Below are 19,551 nucleotides of genomic sequence, written 5' to 3' on the forward strand. Positions count from 1 at the left end.
AGATGGGAGAGTGTAAACTGTAGTGGGAAATAGCACTAGAGTCCTGATGAACCTGAAAACTATTACCAAATTTGGTCAAGATACAGACTTCCCCAGGCATGAATTAAGTTAATGGGGGCTTCTTACTGTCTCTCAAAGGAGTTGGATTAAATGCTTAAATATTGCATTGCAGCAAATAGTCTAGAGTAGAACCGTATTTGTTTTCTTCTCTCTTCTTCTCCCTCCTCCTAATCTTTTTCTTATTTTTATTCCAGGCAAAAGGATGTTATCTAGACATGTATTTTTTGAGACACAGTAACAGATCTGTGTTTCAAATTGTAAGATGTAATGGTTACTTTTTAAAGAATTATACACCTGTGAGAATATTTAAAATATTAATAGTAATTCATTATCACTTATTGAATATCTACCATTCTACATTCTTTATACTGATAAATCAAATAGTTCAACAACCCTGCCAGTTCAGTATTAGTGCATCCATTTTAAGAGTAAAGGAACAGTCGTAGAGGGATTTTGTGACTCACTGAAGCTACACAGCTACTGCAGGAACAAAATTCAGTATCTTTGTGTTTAAAACTGCATTTTTTACACTTTAGAATTTTAACTATTTTTTTTCTCAGTAAGTGGAAGACAAGGTCATTCAATGTCTACTGAAAGTACATATTTTACCAAGGAGGTGGGTGTTATTTTCATCCTGTCGACATGTTCGGCTTTGTATTGACAAGTGACCTTTCTCCAGGAAATCTCTCCCCATTCACAAGAATCTTTGTGCTTTAATATCCATCATCAAATTTTAGTGTTTTCCTTTATTATGCATGTCAGTGGATGATAATAACCCAGACAGAGGGGAATGAGGATACCCCAAAGCATTACTTATGAAGAACTGAGTTTTTGAAGAAATAAGAAAATGTTTCACTTGAGAGACTATACTTTCCTGCTTGTAATACTTGGTGTATGAAACTTAGTAAAGTGATGAATAATGACTCCTTTTCCCATCTGTCTATATTGAAATAACCAACTTAACTGAGATTAATATTATCAATTTTGTCTGACCAGCTTCATACTTTAAAGGAGAAAGAATTATACTCTTGATAAAATATATTACCATGAAGTTTCTAGTTACCCTAGGTTATAAAAATGCTTTACATAAAGAAAAGGGGGAGGAGAAGGAAAAGAGAGAGAAACAATGATAAAAATGGAAAAACAGCAGCTGTAATTATCTTACTTAATAGTACTGTATTTTTTTTCATTTTTTAGGTTTGAGGATAATAAAAAGATGCCTCCTCTGGGGTCATATCTGAGTTTGGTTTATTTGTAAGAATGGATACTATGACTTACAGGGGGAAGACATCTGTGCTGGGAATAAGTAAAAGCCAAGTTGTGAGTCATCTGAAGTCCTAACTCCAGGCACTCCCCTGACCTGCCAAGGCTAATCTCCTTGCTCCACCAGGCACGGCAAAAACAGGAAAAGTGAATGGAAGGCTTGATGCTACTTTTCTACAAGTTGACCCAAGTATCAAAAAAAATATTAGAGATGCATCGCTGATTATTGTTTCTATTTCATCTAAGTATCAACAGAAAACTATGCTTTGAACAGTGAATATAATATAATCATGCTGTACACCAGAAATTGATACATTGTGACTATTCTTCAATTAAAAAACAAACAAACAATATGAGCTCAACTTTCAAGGTTAGCCCAAAAAGTTTAGCTTAGACTCTGTCTAAAACTCCTATTTTTTTTTACAACACTTAGATTCTGTCTTAGACTCCTGTTTTTACAAAAATAGTTCATAAAACTTAAAATCATTGAATTTTCTTGAACTCATCAGAGAACTGACGCAGTAGGGAAGGCTGTCACCTCAAAATTTGGGAAGACAGGCAAGTTTAGAGTCATGGGAGAGAAGTGTTCACCTGAAGTAGGAATCCCTGGAGACATAAACTGGTAGGACTACTTAAATGTTAATTTTGAGAATTTCTGGAGCCTGAAGTGGACTACCCTGAGTGAGAAACTCCCAAGGTTCCAGTCTTTGAGGGTGTTACCTCTAGTAAGCAAAGATTCCCTCCAGGCTCTGACAGTGGAGGAAGAAGAGAAATCATTATAAAATATGAGCAAAGTATTCCCTGTTTTACTTCCTGATTTTTTTTCACTGTTGTCCTCAGGCTCTGTTTTTGAGAAAATCCTGATGGTGGCCTCAGACAGCACGTATCCTTCAGGATGGGACTTTAGAGTTGGATTCTCTGCCTGTTTGAAGGCAGTAGTGATCACATAGCTCATGGTAAGTGGAGGAGGGTAATAACTCTTGATATTTAGAGATATCATAATTACTAATGTTTTGACCTGTGGTTAATTGGAATTGAGTCCGAGTGGAAGGCAAAGGCATTGGAAGATCATCTGCACTGATCATTATGGGGACAGTATTAACTCAGCTTTTGGTAACACTGGAAAACTTGAGGAAAATAAAAGGATAGGCTTATAGCAGCTATTTTCCAGGAAAACCAAAGGACCTTAATGAAAGTTTGCAAAAGTCTCTCACATTTTGTTTCTCTGGTAGTTTATGCCAAAATCTAGACTCAGATCTGAGTTATGGATGGCAAATCTGGAAAGGAGACTAAACACGTTATCTTAAGTCTCATATGATAAACTAGGATCTTCATAGGGAAAGAGTAGGACCCTAAGACCTGAGATGGTTATATCTGGATGAATCAGCCTGAAAAAGTCAACTTGCTGAATTTTCCTTAAATTTCTTGTCCAATAGAGGACACACTAAAGAACTTATCAAAAAAGTAAAATCTGCTTTTTCCTAGAGACAGTTTACTAGCTTGACCTAAAGCAGGAGTCTCAAAAGATAATTTGCTCTCCACAAAATCTGCCCTTAATATGCCCCATTAGCTCCAGGCTAATTAAGTCTCATTACCGTCCAAGAAAGGAAGAATAGGCTCTGCTCTGGGGTAAAAATTCCTAACTCTCGAAGAAATTCAAGGTATGGTTAATACATGCCAGCAGGAACCAGGGAAGTAATACGGGAATGCACCTAATTAACCTTTATGAACCAGGAATGTAATCCTGGGTACGTTTGTCATTACAACAGTGGAGACAGAGTGGAGGATGTCGGTGTTCTAGGAGATTCACTGGTGCATCTTTTGATGCTTCTATGCCCACTGATAATTGTGAATGAAAAACTTCAGCAGCCATGACCCAACAAAGGCAAGTTAAGATCTCAAACCCATTCAGAATGAATGCTGAGTCATCTCCTGAAATAAGCAACCCTGACCTGTTGAAATGCTGGGAGAGGGTAAAGAAAAGCCAGAAAGTTTGCATGAAGGATAATGAGAAATATCAATTCTGTAGCACTTGAAATAGTTTGAATGTGGTTTTCGCTAAACCTCTTTAAGTCTTTTTAGGAGATTATACTGATCATCACCTAAAGGATGAGCTCCATACCCCTCTTCCCAGGGAAGGTATGAACGCAGTGTTCTGTGAGATCTGAAGATCATTACAGGCTGTGAGTGAACATGAGTTTTGCCTTCTGAATCTACTTGACCTCACATGACCCTCAGGTCTCAGCTGTTTACTCTGTTTCCTGGCCAGAATGGCCTTAAGGATGTCTCATGCCCTGTGACCTCAATCATAAAGCCTAGCTCATTGCCTTAGCCATCACTGCCATCACAACCATCACCAACCAAGTTCCCTCCTCCCCCAACACACACTTGTGCAAAACCTTGGAGGAGAGTGCTGCACAAAGCATTGCCTGGGCTGGACCTCTGGAAGCCCCCATTTCCTCCTAAGTTGCCCAGAGAGTCCAGGTAATACAATTTAGAAGTAGATGAGAGTTAACTCCAAGCTAGGCTTTGACAAGGAGGAAACAATTGGGGAAAATAAAAAAAAACAATCAGTAGGTGATTTGCTAGCCTTTCCTCTCTATTTCAATGACAATAGATTGATCCACCCAAGCACAGAGTTCTTCACAGCTTCTTAAACAACTCACAGAAGAGAGCTATCATCAACTATGTATCTCTTGAGGCTGTGGCCCATATGGTAACAAACCATCTTGTGTCTGTCTCCTTCCCCATGATCTCCCTTTAGTCACTTTACCTTTGTTTTCAGGGAATGCCCCCTTACCTACCCCATCAAAATATCATGGTATGAGTTTTGCCTTCGGTTCTGTTTTCTAAGGAACTAAGCCAACACTTTTCTCTTCCAGCCTTGGCCTGGCCATTATCAAATCAATGTCAGGCTTTCAATGGAAATAGGTGATATGATTAGAACAATGCCAAGTCACTCATAATACTATTTTTTTATTTATTAATAGTCAGTAGTTCTTGATTATATACAGTTTAGTTCATTTTAAATTTTATAGTATTAGTATATTTTCCTTCTGTTTTCTGATCTGCTGTATATCCTGATTTAGCTATCTCCACAGATAAAGATATACAGAGCTATACCTTATATATGTTTATTGCTATATACTTACATATATCCAGGCATCTCTTAATTTTTTCCTTTCAAAATATTTCTACGATTTTCCTGCCACTAGCACATACGTATAACAACTTTTATTCCTGCTTGCATAATTTAAAAATGACTTTTTTAGGCACATGAAAAGATGCTCAACATTGCTACTTATCAAGGAAATGCAAATCAAAACCACAATGAGATATCACCTCACACCTGCCAGAATGGCTATCATCAAAAAAAACCACAAACAACAAATGTTGGTGAGGATATGGAGGAAAGGGAACCCTCACACACTATTAGTGGGAATGTAAATTGGTGAGGCCAATGTGGAAAACGGTATGGAGGTTTCTCAAAAACCTAAAAATAGTACTACCATATGACCCAGCAATTCTACCCCTGGGTATATATCCAGAAAAACAAAAACGCAAATATTAATTCAAAGAGATACATGGACCCCAATGTTCACAGCAGCATTGTTTACTATTGCCAAGATGTGGAAGCAAACTAAGTTTCCCTCAACAGATGAATGAGTAAAGGGGTAGGGTGTGTGTGTGTGTGTGTGTCTGTATGTGTCTGTGTGTGTCTGTGTGTGTGTGTGTATAGCAGAACACTACTCAGCCATATAAAAGAATAAAAATTTGCCATTTGCAGCAACATGGGTGGACTTGGAGAGCATTATCCTAAGTGAAGTAAGTCAAACAGAGGAAGACAAATGCTGTATGATATCACTCATATGTGAAATCTGAAACAAGACAAACCAGTGAACATAACCAAAAAGCAACAGACTCACAAACAGAGAAGACAAACTAGTGATAACTAGTGGGGCGAATGAAGGAGGAAGGGGCATCACAGGGTTGGGCGAGTGAGAGTCACAAACTATTGTGTGTAAGACAGGCTCAAGGATGTGTTGTACAACCTGGGGAATATAGTCAATATTTTGTATTAACTATAAATGAAATGTAACCTTTCAAATTGTGTAAAAAGTACATTAAAAATAGGTGTTTTAATATTAAGGAAAAATGGACTGGATGATTATTAATAAAATTTTGAAAACTACAGAATTTGCAAAATGCAAGAGATTCTTGTTTCTTGTGCATACACAGGTGATAAAAGTATAATAAAAGACTCATGATATTTTATAGCTGAAAAGGACTTCAGATGACATTTTAATCTAGATTATTTTATTTTACAGGAAAGGATAATGAGGCCCAGAGTATGACTAAGAGTCAGGACTAGAGCCCAGCAAGCTAGTTCACTTTTCCCACTTCTTGCCTTGGTCCAGTTTGCACCCATAAGTTTTTATTGCCATTCTTCATTTAAAAATAAGATAGGAAAAAGCAAGAGGCTTATTTCATAGATGTCTGAAACTGAGAAACTGCTCTGATCTGTTTTGGGCAGAACAGCCACCATTCGGATAAAAATGAAATGAATAGCTTTTCTTGTGCAGTAGCATTTATTCAGAATACTGAAATAAAAGGCAAATTCACAGGGGCAAGTTACTGGCGAATTCTTGGAAACACGTGGAGGAGCAAACAATGCTGCCCTGCCGGCTAACACAAAACTAGTCCTTGTGTCTCTTATGTACTAAGGAATGTTTGATAATTAACAGTTTTCAGCCATTAGGCCTGTCAATATGTGGCTGTTCATCAGACAAGAGCATTGCTCAGTGCTAAAACCAAGAATCTTTAGATTTTTCAAAATGTGTAGACTATTTGGGCAGTTATTGACAATGTGTTTTAGGCTGTTTTTCAAGTACCCACTCTTGTTCCCCCCCTCCCCGAGTTTGTTTCCTGAAGTAGATTAGAGAGTACATGATAATATAAGAGCACGGGGAAAGCTTTGCAGTGTTTCACATTAGATTCTATCTTTTCCTGAGTACTGCTCATGTACTTCCCTTCAGTTGAGTGAATTCTGGATACTCCACCTAACTTTTTAAAGCTGCTTATTCAAACTATGCCATCTCTGTCTGGGACGGGCAGGTTCACTCTCCCCTGGCTGTCAAGCTGACGGAGATCTAACATTTTATCCTGGTTTACAATCCACGCAGCATACACTGTGACTTTGGCCCAACTTGGCAGCTTTCAAAGTGCAGAGGGCATGGTGACACAAACCCTGAGAAAGGTAGGCCAAGAAATAATTTTGACAATTGACTTTCCACCCATTCCTTGGCATCCAGATTGTGTGCATGAGCAGTGCTATCCAAACAGCAATTTGTTATGAAATCTATCCATCCTTCAAAATGGACAGACTGAGATGATTACCTGAATATGTTTAGAAAATACCTTTAAAACAGCTGCTTTGTGCTAGCAGCGGGGACAAAGCCAAATAATGCTGCCGTGGCTCTTCCTCTTTCTTCGCTGGCGCTATTCACAATTTCTTCCTCAGCAAGAAAATTCTACTCCTATAGCACCAATCCTCGAAATGACAGTTATTTCTCCACTTTTGGGTAATAACTCTTTATGACAAAAGACTCTGTCTAGTCCTGAGCCATTGGTAGCTCTGCAAAGACATTTCTGTTGATGAAAAGAAATGATGTTCAATAAATGTCTAAATGCCAGTAGGTTTTCAAATGCCAGGATACTGACTCTACGTTCACATAGTAGGACATCAGGCACTGATACTGAAGTCTTTTGGCAAAACTAATTCCACTTCTTTCACTGGCTTAAATGGTCGGGAGCAGGGCTGTCTCCTGCACTGTTTGTTTTCACATGGGCTGCCATTCCTGCTGAGCATTCAATGAATGGCTATGGAGGATGGCAGCTACAATTTTAAATCCAGACTTAACAGGTGAGCCCCAAATCTAAAACAAAACATGCGTTTCCTCAGAATGGCAGTCAACTTGGTGGGAAAATATTTACTTCATGATACAAGTTTAGAAGCTAAAAATTATTTCCTGGCATTTTAATAAAGAACAAGAAATGGAAGTTGGTTCAAGTTCCTGCACTCTCTGATAGAGAGTAAGCGTTGACCAAATTTAAACCCCAAAAACATTTGTCAATCTAGTAACTATCAGTTCCTGGGCACAAACTGCTTGGGAGGTTGACTGATCAAAAACAGAACCCACGATACTTACTAGAGACAGCATGAGCTAGAGATATGAAATGATAAGATTCTACCAGGCTTTGAGAAAACTGGTGAAAAATTTGCAGGTCTGAAACCTTCCAGACATTGCATATTTTAGCACCACTATCCTTGAAATTCCCCAGAGGGAAACTCTCCCCTGAACTTGAGGTTTTTGAAATAATTATTTAACTGAGACCAGTTAAACCTCTGGTAGGATCTTTAATGTCCAGAATAGCTTCTGGAATGTCTGGGCAACGGGAGGGAATCAGGGCACCAGATAGCTTATATTTGCTTATGGGAAAGAAAGTAAGTAACACTTAACTTTCACCTTACAGGAAATAATTTGAAACAATATATTAAGGTTTCAGTCATTTCATACACAGATATCAGCAGTATCTTATTTATTGTGACATCCTTTTTTTAGGCCTTATAGATTGATATTCCTGATGGTTCACATTTTAGTTAGAAATAACAAGAGCTAATAATATATTAATATGATATCTTGATCTTGAATATCTCCATTACTCCTGAACTGTGGCTACAATACAGTACCATCTAACAATGTATATACTTTTGTAAAGTTTTAGAAAGATATGCAGAGGTATCTAAATTTGATTATAAATAGACTTCTGAAAAGAGAAGTTCATGTTTACTTTTAATAATAATATCAAAAGCAAAATAGTAATGCTAACTATTACTTCTGGTGCCAATAAATTTATCATTTGTTTCACATATACTATAAGATAGAAATTACTATTTCCACTTTACAGATGAGTCTTTGCCCAAAGCTACACTAACAGTTAAGTGAAAGAGGAAGAACTTGAACCCATACATATAATGATGTCAATAAACTAAATCCTGCATTACAACATAAGGTCACTGTTTGCACCTTAACTGAATGCAGTACAAATTTGCCATGTCTGTGGGATGCTCAAATATGCATTCCCCCAAGCCCACCACCAATAACTCCCTAGTGCTGTGTTGTGCCAAAGAATTGCTATTTGCAGCTTGAGCCCTTTCGGTCCATTAATGAAGTTCGTATCTTTCCACAAGCCTTACTTGTGCTACGTAACGTGTGATGTGCATTAACTGTGAAAAGCCTGCTATCATACCATTTTACCCAATGTCCCTTTATTTATAGTCCCTCAGTTTCCCCATGGTGTTGGAATATTTTACATACTCGTTAACTGCTTTACTGTGTTATTAAATTTTAATGTTTTGCATCTCTGATTGTGACCTCTTCTCTGTACGTATCTTGGAATTCTTAGATCCCTAGTGGTTCTATCTTTAGATTGGTTTCTAGTTGGCTCCAGCTCTGGATGGTCAACATATCCAAAAATATATGTCCTGGTATGTTCTGGACTGTTATGGGTCCTTCAATGTTAGCTTCTAAGCTTTTCCCTCACTAGTATTTTCTCAAGATTTACAGTGTTTACTAAACTTACCTACCACTTGTATTTAAAGTCAATATCTTGAGTTTATTCCCATACTACGTTCAGGTGTGGGAAGCGTGCCGATTTATTTCTATCAGCTTTCATATCTCCAGATGCTTTGGAGAGATGGGGAGCAATAAAAAAGATGGTGGTAAGTTCAACACACACTCAAAACCTATGGACCTTATCAAAAGGTATGAAGTGCCCAAGATATACTATAATATGGAAACTCACAAAAAGGTTTCTTGTTAAGTCTTTTGTTTTTATTGCTGTTGTGAGGATGAAGTATTCTAAGCATCTTTTGCTCCTTGTGCTTCTCTCCCAGCTCTTGGGCTGTGCTGTGAAACCAACTAGAAAACCAGTTAATAGCATAACAATTTTAAGAAGAAAATTAACATACACAATTGTGTCACTTATGGGAAACATCTTTGTTCTTTAGAGATGCTGCTGATTTAATTTAATATTTATAATAATTTATGTGATATGTTTTATTGGCCCTAATTTTACAGATAAGGGAATTCAAGTGCTGAGCATTCAATTAATCTTCCCATGGTAACCTGGGTAGCCAATGGCAGAATAAAATTGGAATCCAGTATTGAGTGAGTTGAAATTCCATGTTCTTTCACTAAATCACATCGTTTTGCATAGATGAGTAAAACTTGGTCAATATCCATTTTATTCATATTTCGATATACTCTTCTCAGTGTACACTGCTTGTCAAGGTAGTCCTTTCTCGAACTTTTCCTGCTAAGCATACCTAATTGCAGGAGATATCAAAATGAAACCCATACCAAAAAGAGGCTGGGAAATTTACTCTAAATTGCCCACAAACTTAAACTGTATTTAGGGCCCTCCTGTTGTAACTTCAAAATTCATGCAACATTTGCATCCTACCATGTAATATGTCTTTATTTTAATATAAAAACTATTTAAATTCTATTAACTCATAAAAAAACCACAAAAACCAACCTTTCTAAATTATTGCATTGATTAATGGGCAATCTATATTATTAGATTTATTCTAAGGATTTTGTAAAATGGGCTGATTAAAGACTCAAATAACACTTCTCCATGACAGGTGTGTGTGTGTGTGTGTTTCTCCCAGTCCTTAACACAGTCTAAAAGACTTACACATGCTTGCCCCTGGCTATCCCTCAGACCTCATCCTCTAAATTTCTCTTGTTCCACAGCAGTCTGCATTTATGGTTTCCTTGCCTGATATTCACATGGTTCACTTCCTCTCTTCAGCTAGATTTTACTTAGATTTAAATGCCTTCTTCTCTGGGAGTTTTGCCCTCACGAAGCTTCTAAAGTAGTATTTCCTCATCCTCTACCCACGTTTTTTTCAAGAAAATAGTTCTGTACTATATTTTATGCTGATCAGCATATTAATTTATCTTGTCCCCTCCTAGAATGCTAGCCCCTCCTAGAATGAGGTCAGGAATCTTTTTCATTTTGTACATGAATTGTGGTTGTTAACTGAAAAAAGGACCAAGTCCATCATTATCATAAAAAGTAATAAATTTATTAAAAGCTAGTAGGTTGGTTGTGGACTCTTCAGAGAGCAAGATTATCCAGGCTTGGAGTCTAAGCCACTAGGAACACTGTCAAAGCCTCACTGTGGGGAGGTTCCAACAAACTCCACCACTACTGCCACCAGACTCAGAAACCACAGTTTACATGCTGATGGTTTGCTCCTCTGGAAGTTCAAGTCCTCGTCTATGGGCTCTGACCTAGCAGGTAAAGCATGTAGAAAAGTACCCCCTTTAGTATTTGCTTCCTATAGTTCTTTCAGAACCAGATTCATGAGTAAGTGCTTCTGATTAGCAAATTCTAGGTCACATGGCTAACTCTAGACCAAGGGCAGTGGCAGGAAAAGTGAATTTCAGGTTCTTAACTTGAGAAGTGTGTTTCTTAACATAGATAAACAGCACATACAATGCAACATCAAAAAACAAAACAAAACAATTAAAAAGTGGGCAGAAGAACTACGTAGACATTTTTTCAAAGAGGAAATGCAGATGGCCAACAGGCACATGAAAAGATGCTCAACACTGCTAGTCATCAGGGAAACTCAAATCAAAACCATTATGAGAGATCACCTCACACCTGTCAGAATGGCTGTCATCAAAAACAACTCAGATAACAAATGTTGGTGAGAATGTGGAGAAAAGGGAAACCACGTACACCGTTGGTAGGAATGAAAATTGATGCAGCCACTGTGGAAAACAGTATGGAGACACCTCAAAAACCTAAAAATAGCACTACCGTATGACCCAGCAATTCCATTCCTGAGTATATTAAAAAAAACAAAAACAAAAACAAAAGAACATTAATTCAAAAAGATACATGCACCCTGATGTTCATAGCATCATTATTTACAATTGCCAAGACATGAAAGCAACCAAAGTGTCCATCAACAGATGAATGGATAAAGAAGATGTGGTATGTGTATACATATATGTGTGTGTGTATATATATACACACACACACGGGTGCACACACACACCATGGAATACTACTCAGTCATAAAAAGAACAAAATTCTGCCATTTGCAACAACATGGGTGGACTGGGAAGGCATTACACTAAATGAAATAAGTCAGACAGAGGAAGACAAATATCATATGATATATCACTTATATATGGAATCTAAAAAAGTACAACAAACTAGTGAATATAACAGAAAACAAGCAGACTCACAGATATAGAGAACAAAATAGAGATCACCAGTGGGGAGAGGGAGGGGCAACACACTGGTTGGTGAGTGGGAGATACAAACTACTGGGTCTAAGATAGGCTCAGGGATGTATTGTACAACATGGGGAATAGAGCCAATATTTTCTAATAGCTGTAAGTGGAAAGCAACCTTTAAAAATCATATAAAAATAAAAAATTTTAATGTTAAATATATACTACAAAAGTGTTGGAAAAAGAGAAAGTCCCCTAGATATAAGAAAGCTGTTCAAAACATGCAGCACGGTTAGAAGAGCAAAGCAAATGTGCATGTCCAACGTATTCCCAGCAACCAGAACACAGTCAGGAACACTTGGAGCATTCCATAATCGTAGCTAAGTGAGTGAGTGACATATCATGCTCTCGTTCCTGGTAAATTCTTTCTCACCTTAGTGTCACAATATTTTGAAAGCTAAATTTCCAAAAATTTGTGGAAACATGTGACAACAGCTCCCTGTCAGTGTTTTTGGGGTCCAAAGTGCTGTCAAAGATGCTGGTAAGTGATGTTTTCAGGGCTCCTGTGGGTAAACATAATCTTAGGTGTCATCTTCTTGCTAAGTTTCAATGAGTAGCATCATATGATGGCTAAAGTTGTCCCACATACACCAGGCAGGCTCTTTTACAGGTCAAAGGTCTTTTTGGCATAGAAAGATGGCTAGTGATTCTTGTAATTTATTTCCCATTAATAATCTGAGCAGGTTAACAATTTTTCTAAATCATTGGGGTAGATGTTTTGATATTCATAATTTTCGGGTATTGAAATAGAGTGTATACATCTGATACTATGTAACATTCTCAGCTCCCTATAATCAAAACTATTACTATTCCTGCACTGAAACATCTGCTAACAAACACTCAGTAAGATAAAGTGACATACAGACTATAGCCTCACACCAGTTCACATCCAGTTTTGTTCCCAAACAAGTTATATGTAACTGTTTTGGTTTTCAAAATATTCTGGAGCTTGGAATTAAGGATAAGAGATTATAGAGCTGTAAATTTATCAAGTATCAGTAAATGATGACAGCATGCTTATTGTTCCTGTGATCAACATCCTTTTTTAAATTATTTTTTTAATGGAGGTACTGAGGATTGAATCCAGGACATCATGCATGCTAAGCATACACACTACCACTGAGCTATACCCACCCCTGGTGATTAACATTCTTCATTCAACTGTTTCATGTGTTTTTAGTGTTCTGATCTTGACATAGAAATTAAGAATATTCAGCCTAGGAAAAACATAAATTTATATTCATTTCCTATACTTACCTCCTCCTCCATAAAAATAAAACTCGTGTTTCACTAAAGTTTCAAACTACATTCTGCCGTTTCAGATTGACTAGTTAGTTCTGTCTACTCACTGATAGCGACTGCCTAACAACTTGCTTTTTTTTCAGATCTATGTACTTAGAATCTCACATCACCTTACTCTGTTAGTTTAAGATTTTATTTGAATGTATTGTTTTTCAATATTTACTAAAGTTCTCAACTGACACATAATTTAAAGAGATTGTTAAAAAATAGCATTCTCAAAATAAAATAAAGATTCCAGTGCAGGGATGGGCAATAAACCATTCTTATACCTGACTGTTGCCCATCCAATCAGAATCAACTCAAACACTGTTTAATGTTTGGAAAGTCTCCTTACTAAGTGATTATTTGGCAAGACTTGTGTACCACACCATAATTAATGCGAATTTTCTTCCCTGGACACATGAACATACGTTATTAACTGACAATGATTAGAAATATCCCTGGATCTTCAGTACCAAAGGTACATGCATTTTACTTACAGCAATTTTTGTCAGAATGTATTGAACGATGTTCCCTGCTATTATCTGATCTCTACAAAGTATAGAGTTGTTTGAATAGAAGAAATCAATTTAATTGCAACAACAGGCTTGACACCTAATATTTTTAAACTAAGAATAGTGCAACAGATATTACAATCTATTCTACAATCATGTATAATTTCTACTTTCACACTGAGCAAAGCTAATTTGGATGAGGCTTCCACAATAATATTGACTGCATTCTCCTTTTGGTTTTATTTACATTTTACTAATACTCATCTTCTCTGATTAAAAATTAGTAAATAGTTTTATTAATAGGTTCCAGAAATTTTATAAATTATATTTTTAGAAGAGAAATGAATTCAAAACTTATATATTTCATTTTCTTGCCAAAAGTCTTGAAGAATTCTCCCTCAAAGAGTAATGAGTTTTTTGACAACAGTCATTGGAAAGGAAAGGGAAAGTAGTTAAGGGAAAATTATCATCAATTCCATGACCACGATCTATAATATACTTGAATTCAGAATATCTCAACACAGTCCAATATATCCTATTTCTAATACCACTCATTGTCCTGAACATTAATATGTAAAAGGCATGGGGAGATGCAAAGCTCACTGAAGGTTTCTGATGTCCTGATTAATAAAAGCCTCTCAACATTATAATTGGAATTCTCACTATGTTCTCTAGAAGTTTTTGCACTCCACTACAATGCAGCATAGAAAGGTTCTGAAGGGCTGGGAAAAAGTGTTTTTTTTTTTTTAGACTAAGAGAAGAGACATTCTGAAAGGAAAATGGGGAACAGAGAGCCAACAAGAGACCTAGACTGCAGTTCAATTTTTTTTAAGAAATAAAAACAGAAAATTGAAATTTGAATATTAATTATCTTAATATTTATTCCTATATTGCCCCCTTGTAAAGTTTTTGTGTAATCCATAGTATGCATGTCCTAACTTAAAGACCAAGCTCTAGGATGGCCTTTATCCGACATCTTTTTTTTTTTTTAATTGAAGTACGGTCAATTTATAACGTGTTAGTTTCTGGTGTACAGCATAGTGATTCAGTTATACATATATATATATTTTTTTCTTCATATTCTTTTTCATTATAGGTTATTACAAGATATTAACTATAGCTCCCTGTGCTATATAGTAAGACCTTAGTGTTTATCTCTTTTATATATAGTAGTATCTGCACTCTCCCAGAAATCCAACTCTGACGTGCCCTGATTTGAGAATCTTCGATTTAGATTTTTGACATTAGTGAATTTCATTTCCAGACTACCTAGCAGGGCGTGTCACGAGTACATAACCTGGATGTCACTTGCCTGCAAAACCTCAAGTCCTCCCCGCACATAGAGTCACACTTTTTAAAATTTAAAATGAAATGAAATGGATAAGAACTCCAAATTGTAGGTTTGTCTAACCCTGGTTCCTCCTTGGTGTGATGGCCTCCTTCACACTCTATGTAATCATTATTTCTCTTTCAGGACAAATCAAATCTTGTCTACCTCCTTCCCCAGACTACTCTGGCATTCTATTGTGTTGCTGAGTTTCTTCTCTCCATGATTTTCTGAGGTTTATCTGGAAACTAAATTGTCAATTTTAATCATACTAATTTCATTATTTCTTTATCCCTATTCTAGTTATGGAGAGTGGTACATGTCACATTTCACACTAAAAAGATCGCCCACTAATTTCCCTAGTCATTTTCCTAAGAGGAATTCTTACGTAAGCATGTGCTATTTCATGCTGATGCTCAGTATTAGTCTGGCTATTTTTTTTCTTTCTTTTCCCTCTCATAACTCTTCATCTTTTTGTTTCATTTTATAGCTGAAATGCTGCAGACCCTACTATCCAAAGATTCTTCCCATATTGCTATATTTGGAATAACATAAACTTTATGTCGATTATTTTAATACATTTTCTAAGAGTTTGGACATTTTAAAATTATTAAATACATGAAAAAGTTTTTCCCCACTTAATGGATATTGTGATATTTGAAACATTTAGTTTTACTTGCCATTGTACACTAGTGATTGTGGTTATATGACCTTTGATCTCAAAATACTCTCTCCACTTTTAAATAACTGAAAACTTAAATGATATTTTATTACTTTGTATACATTTAAAGGGTTATGGGGTGTTAATATTAAAAAAACAACATTTGATCTTTTAGCCATGGAATGTGGAGGGTCTAAATCAAAGAAAATATAAAAATTAAAGTATGGGCATTCAATATACTAATTATCACATTATTTATCTTTATGATCATTTATTTTTAATTTTCTTATTTCTTAATTTAATTATTTTTATGGTCGCTTCTTTGGGATGTGATTAATTGCTGTTGGATAGGGTCCAGTTAACTCCTGTTGGATTGGGTCCAGTTAATTCCTGTTGGATAGGGTCCAGTTATTGCTTTTTGTTTTCTTTTTAATAAAATAAGGGTTTCTAATGAGTAGGAGAGCTGAAAACAACTGTCTTGAAGTGAGTACATGTTACCATTTTGTTTCCCATCATGGCAACTTCTAATTTTAGAAATTTTATTATTCACAATAACAGTGTATAATGAACTTAGACTAGCAAAATGTATGCAAGAACTTTATGTATAAAATTATAAAATGTTTTTGAAGGCAATTAAATAAGACCTAAACAGAGGAAGAGATAAATAATATCTGTAGACAGGAAGGCTCAATAAAATAAAGATTTCAGTTTCTTCTAAGGTGGTATGCTGATTACATACCCACCCCTCAAACAGGAGTTTTCAAAATAGTTTTGAAAGCTAACTCTCAAATGTACCTGGAACGTCAAAGACTCAAGTCCAAGATATTCTCAGTGAAGACTGGATGAAGGGATCAAGATGCAAAACACCAGTTTGTTGTACAGTACAGTTTGCATCAGAATGGCAATAGGCATTTAGACTATCAATTTGATACAAGTTAACAATTTTTTAACACATTATATTCTGATTTTATTTTAAAGTTTGGTGACACAGCAATGATAGAGCAAAGAAAACAAAAACTCTGTCTTTGTGGAGCTTAGATTTAGCCGAGGAGGAAGCAATAAATGAGATGAATAAGTAAAATATAGTACATTAGATGGTGATAGGTGCTGTGGAGAAATATTAAGAAAGGAAAGCAGTATGAAATAGCACAGGGAACTATATTTAATATTATGTAATAAGCCATAATGGAAAATATGAAAAATATGTAAACACATACATAAATATGTATTACTGAATCACTTTGCTGTACATACACCAGAAACTAACACAACATTGTAAACCAACTATACTTAAACAAAAAATTTTAAAAAAAGTAAATATGTATTTGTGTAATGTATATGTATTTGTAACATTTATTTGTGAAGGGGCAGGTGACATATAGTTTTAGACAGGGAGACCAGAGAAGTCCTCACTAGGAAGGTTACAATGGGGTCAAAAACCAACAGAAATGATGAAGGACAGAAAGAACTCTGATTTATTACAATGGACATCGGTGGAGAAATGATTATTTAATAAATGCTTCTGAGGCAATTACTTAACAATGTATGTGAAAAGTAAAATATGTCTTCTATATCACAATATTTTTGAAAATCCAATTAAATTAGAGATGTGATATATGCATACGTAGACAAGTATATATATATATATGTGTGTGTGTGTGTGTGTGTGTGTGTGTATATATATATGATGGAATGTTACCATGAAATTTTGCCATTTGCAACAACATGGATGGACCTGGTGGATACTATCCTTAGTGAACAAGTCAGACAGATAATGACAAATACTGTGTTTTCACTTAAATGTAGAATCTAAAAAGTAAAACAAACACATATAACAAAACAGAAACAGAGTCACAGATACAGGGAACAAACTAGTGGAAACCAGAGGGGAAAAGAGCAGGGGAAGGAGCAAAATAGGTGAAGAGGATTAAAAGGTACAAACTACGAAGTATAAAATAAATAAGTTACTGGGATTACTGCACAGAACAGGGAACACAGTCATTATTTTCTAATAACTTTGTATGGAGTACAATCTATAAAGCCATTGAATCATTATGTTGTATACCTGGAGCTAATATAATAATGTAAGTCACCTGTACTTCTAAAACAAGACAAATGTGAGTGGCAAAACCTCAAAAGTATAAGAAAGCAACATTAAAATATGTATTTAGACATTGGTATAGGGAGGCTTTTAAAAATAGGACCCCAAGAAGATCAAATCATAAAGGAAAAGATTTACATATCTGACTATATTAAAAAGATTCAAAGATACTATAAGCCACAAACTTGGAGAAGATATTTTTTCATATTTTAAAACACTTTTAATTAAAAACTTAGTATTCAAAATGTTTAAGTGTCACAAATAAGAAACCAGCATTAAGTAGAAACAATTTAATTAGAAAATGACCACTCAATAAAGACAAAGGGAAGGAAAAGGAAAAACAAAAACATGAAGAGGTAGTTCACAAGAGAAGTATAAATGATTATAAAAGATGCACTAACTCGTTAGTAATCAGGGAAATAAACTTGATTCATAATGAGATACCTTCTTATACCTACTAAACTAGAAAACAAAACTATCTATACAAAGTTGTGGTCAGGATACAGAATACTGAGAACTCAGCACACTACTGGTAGAAGTGAATATTGGTATAACCACTTTAGAGATTTATATAATACATATATTCTTTTAGATACATTGTTTTTCATAATAAAATAAACCATAATCATTCACCGTGCTTATACAATGAGCCATATGTGTTCATACATTACCTTATTTATTCTTTGCAACAACTCAGTGCCATCAGCTGCCTCCATTCTAAATATAAGGGAAGCCATCAGCTGGAAAACCAAGTAGGTTCTAGAGTTTGGTAGATAAGATGTCTAGGCAAGGTCTTTCCAAGCAGGTGGCATTTGAGTAAAGACATGAAAGAAGTTTGGGGGAAGACCAAGCAAGGAGCCAACGCAAAGGCACTGTGGCACTGGTGAGTCTGTTCTCTCCAGGAAGAGTAGAAGGAAGCGGAGGAAGTAGAAGATAAGACGTGATAGGGCGCTGTCGGGGCAGATTAGATAGGGCTTCTAAGAAATCAGGGAGACTCTGGCTTTACCCGCCCAAAGATATGAACAGAGGAGTGGCAGCATCTGACACGTGCTCTACAAGCACGGGCTGGCTGGTTGCTCTTTTGAGCATGGACTCTAGGAAAGCCACAGCTGAAGTAGCACCATTAGCTGGGAGATGCCTGACACTAACATTGTAGCCATGGAAATAGTAAGAAATGAGCCAGTTCTGAAAAATCAGATCTGCTGATTTTTATAAGGGAAAGAAGAGTTAGGAGTGACTTCAAGGTTTTTAGCTTGGACAGCTAGAAGATGATAAAGTGGAAACTGGCTACATAATGCCAATTACACATTTTTCTTCAGTGTTTTCTTACATATTGTCTCCTAGGCTGGTGAGAACCTATCTCCCTATGTTTATTCAGTAATACTGAGATCCGTACATCATTTTGATGTTCACTTTAATAACACTGACAATTTAATTTTAAAAGTTCTCTAGATATATAAGAATATGTGGGATTGTAGATAGACACTGCTAAATTTGCTGATAAACCTTTTCTAACATTGAGGATATACCAAACTGAGTTAAGGAAGAAGAAGAAAAAATATCCTGTTAGGCTTTGCTTTGAGATCTCCCTTTAAAAGAGAGTTTTCTGATTGAAAGAGGGAACTGATGTTTGGCAATTGCTGGGTTCAGGTGCTACAGGCAGCAGTGACTTCCTTCATTCATTTCGAGAAGATCCTGCAGAGACTGCAGGCAAAACCCAGAATGGCAACTAATATAATTAGAAGAGAAACTGCACGTACTCTAGAAAATTCTGCATACCATTGGGTATTGTGCTATCATGTTTATACCAAAACCCCAAGACCGGTATAGGGCATGAATCCATAGTGAAGAGGGCAATTTGTGTTTAGGACAGTGTATTTTGTCTCTAATGGATGTGCTCCAAGGGGAAAAAAAAGGATTAGAACCAAGGAGAAATGAGATACAAGGTATAGGAATTGTTG

Source organism: Camelus ferus, chromosome 7 (genome assembly GCF_009834535.1).
Source record: "Camelus ferus isolate YT-003-E chromosome 7, BCGSAC_Cfer_1.0, whole genome shotgun sequence".
Lineage (NCBI taxonomy): Eukaryota > Metazoa > Chordata > Mammalia > Artiodactyla > Camelidae > Camelus > Camelus ferus.